Source organism: Echinops telfairi, unplaced genomic scaffold (genome assembly GCF_000313985.2).
Source record: "Echinops telfairi isolate 266 unplaced genomic scaffold, ASM31398v2 ScPeMD7_18;HRSCAF=68, whole genome shotgun sequence".
Lineage (NCBI taxonomy): Eukaryota > Metazoa > Chordata > Mammalia > Afrosoricida > Tenrecidae > Echinops > Echinops telfairi.
In genome coordinates this window covers 79,180,627-79,184,441 of record NW_022103915.1, presented here as the reverse complement: position 1 = coordinate 79,184,441, position 3,815 = coordinate 79,180,627, and positions in this window count along the sequence as shown.

The window sequence follows — 3,815 nt, the reverse complement described above, 5'->3', positions numbered from 1 at the left end:
TTTCACTTCAAAATAAGATATGTGCAGTGTGCATAGGAATTTGTTCATAGTTTTATTTTTTTAAACTATAGTCCGGCCCTCCAATGGTCTGAGGGACAGTAAACTGGCCCCCTGTTTAAAAAGTTTGAGGACCCCTGCTTCTAGACCCAAGACCTATGTGTCTAACTTCCATGAGCCAGGAAAACAGAGAGCTAATACATAAGAGACAGCAAGAAACAAGATCAGAGAAGCCCAACCAGAGAAACAATGACAGTAGAGGGAAAAGAATAGGCATGAGACACGGGGGTGGGTTTTCCAGACCACAGTGTAAGAACTTTGAATGCCTAGATAGTAGAAATGTGATAACAGAGTGAGAGTGAGCTGTCTCCTGGGAAATTTAACAGGGAACTAGGTTTGCCAACCCATGAAGCTAGAGCTGCGTGTCTTCAGGTGGAAGCTTTCTGGCAAAGCAGGGAGGGTGCCTCTGTTGGTCATTGAAAAGCAGGGTTAAAAGACTCTCCATAGCAGGAAACGGCCAAAGGGCCGTGGAACTAAGGATACCTATAAGCACAGCTGGGAGGAGGCTGTCAGGAGAGAAGAACCTAAGTGTTTCTAATCCCGAATTAAAATATGGAATTAAAGTATGGAAGCCATGTCTGATATGGGGAGAAGAATCAAACTCCACATCAACCAAAAGTTGATTCTTGTTCATTAGGGATCAAACATGCCTCTATCATCTAATTTCCTTATCAATTCTGACACCAACCACACCTTCCACTGCACTCCTCGTGTCTTTGCTGAGTTTGAGAAGTCATTGTAATGGTCACACAGGACTCACAGATCAGACTCACCATTAGGAGGTTATTAGAGACGTTAGCAGGTTACAGTCCAAGCTGAGAAATGTGCAAGATACAATTTTTCAGTAGGGACAGTCTCTTCGCTGCCGTGCCCTCAAGCAGACATCTATCTAGCCCTTGAGCCCTTGGCAAGGGCCCTGCTTGGCAAATGTCACCAAGTTCTTTTAGCCCTGCTGGTACTGCCAAAAAGACACAGCACTGTGTCATCGCCACCTTCTGAAGGTGTTCTCCCCTAGTTCCACGGTCAGCAAGCTTAGCTTACCCAGCAGCAAAGAAAACAGTTAGCATTCTTAACACTACAGTTCTGTTTTTCCCATCATGATTCACAATCACTCCCAATGAAGTCACACAACCCTATCAGCATCTTTCCCTACCTTCTCTCTCCCAGGTCCATGCCATTTGGTGGGAGTTACAAATCCTACAGCAGCTACTCCTGGCTGTTGAGCCAGCTCTGACTCATAGCAAACCCACAGGACTGAATAGGACCGCCCCTGGGGGCTTCAGAGACTGTACGTCTCCATAGGAGTAGGAAGCCCCATCTTTCTCCCCCAGAGTATCTGCTGGTCTTGAACTGCAGAACTTTCAGTTACTACACTATGCCAGCAGGGCAACTAGACTATTCATGGCACTGCAGTTAGTAGTAACCTACTAATTTCCCTCATGAATCCCATATTTGTGGGAATTGTCTGTTGAGTTCTGTGTAGCCCTTGCAACAAATGATCAAACTGGGCAGAGAAGGAGAGAGTGCCATGTGGAGCGAGTGGGCAGTGAGGGCAATGGATAGTGTCAGAATTGGCAAAGAGCTTTGAGGATGGCAGTATATCTGACCTCAGCCTCATAGGAACTGACCTGACGCTCATGGTAATTCTTTCTAGCATTTGCTTGTGATGCTAGAAAAGGCAGAAGCTACCTCTACAGTGTTTTGGCAAATACACACGGCCATTGTGAGCCGGCAGCAGCTGCAAGGCACCTAGTAGGAATCAATTCTTTACCAGAGGAGGATACAGGGAGGCGAGAAGCAGAGCCTCCCCACAAATGTTTCCCTCTTGCGCATTTGTTGTTGTTCTGAACATGAGGACTGGAGCTGTTAAAGCAGTTCAGAAAGGAAAGGATTTAACTTTTGCGCATTTCCTTCACTTTTCCTGCTTTCACTGTGCCTCATATCACGGATGGTTGGGCTAATTATAGAAACGATTCCTTCACTAAGAGACTAACATCAAATTGTCACGTAATCTCTGAATGGTCATATTCTGTGCACTAGTCGTGCTCCGTTTTCTCTGTGTGTTGTCCGTGTCTGTGCTTTTTCTGCTTTAAGGCTAACCCTCCTGAGGCTACAGCACGGGCAGGGATTTTCCACGGACACAACTGGTTTGTTTAATACGTGGAACTTTTGCAAACTGTCAAAACTGTGATGGCATCAAAATGCTGTAAGGTTTTCCTCGTCCCATCAACATATGGGTCTCTGACAGCATGGGAAAATATTTAACTTTACTCTTAGAAGTGCTCACAGTTTTTGTCTACCAAAAATATCTCTTAATTTCTTTTCTTTTAGTCACATTCTTATTACCCTGTAAAAATGCAACCCTGACAAGTCTGCCCTTAAGTTGAAGCCTATGAGAAAGCACTCTGAATCGGAGATGTGAGAAAGAGCCACCCACCCTGCCATTGTACCAATGGTGAGAAATAGGCACATAAATCAATAGAAGGACCTAAAAGCCTAGAAATGGGCCTAGAAATGGAATTGCACAAACATAGTCAAGTGATTTATGGCGAGTACAAAGTCAATCGAAGGGAGAAAAGATCCTTTTTTCAGCAAATAGTTCTGTTCAAACATTCACATGCAAACTGAATGAATCTCTAATCATACCTGACACTTCATACAACATTTAGTTCAAAATATATAATGAACCAAAATATAAAATGTAATACTAAAATATTATTAGATGCTAAAATAGGAGAAAATATGTGTGACCTTAAATTTAGTAATACATAAACACTATTTAATTAAACATAATAAAAAGTAAAAATAAAATTCCTCAGTGAAAGATCCTCTTAAGTGATAGTAAATAGGAACATATTTGCAAATAACATATTTGGTATAAGATCTGTTCTGAAATGTATATCTTTTAATTCTCAAAATTCAACACAAAGAAAACAAAATTTGTAAAGTGAGTTTAAACCCAATGGCGTTGAGTTGATGCTTACTTACAGTGACCCTATAGGACAGACTAGTACCCGGTGTGGAGTTCTGAGACTGTACATCTTTCCTAGGGCAGAAAGCCTTGTCTGTCTCCAATAGAGCAACTGTTGGTCTTTAAACTGCTGACCTTGTAGTTAGTAGCTAATGTCTATCCCACTCATCCACTTCCCATCTATAGATGAAAAATATGGCAAAAGAGAGAAAGAGATGGCAAAAACGCACATGAAAAGATATGCATCTTTAGTCTTTAGGAGAATTTAAGCGAAAACCTCAACACAAGCAATGCCTCAAAAAGACAAGGTTAGGGGGAATTGGGGAGCTAATAAGAGCGATTACAAGAAAGAAGAAAATGTTCAAAATTTGATTGTGTTGATGATTGTATACCTCTTCTTAATATGATTGGAATTTTGAATTATATGATAAGTGAGTTATACGGAATAAAACTGTTTTTGTTTTGTTTTGTTTTAAAGACAATACTAAGTACTGAGGAGGAGGTAGAGCAAGTGGAATTTCCATAGATTGATAGTGGGAAGGTCAAATGGAACAGTCACTTTGGAAGAGAGTTTGCTTGTTTCTAATAATTTAAACAGATTCTTAGTAAATCATGTAGGCATTTCACTCCAAAGTCTGTGCATAAATGAAATAAAACAATATGAACACCAAAAGGAAGTGAGCCTTGCAAACTAAAGCAGGGAACTGGCTCAGGCAGCTGCACCCTGATCTGACCATCACAAAGCAAGAGACCTGAGAACTAGAAAGGTGAGGCTCACTGAGCCATT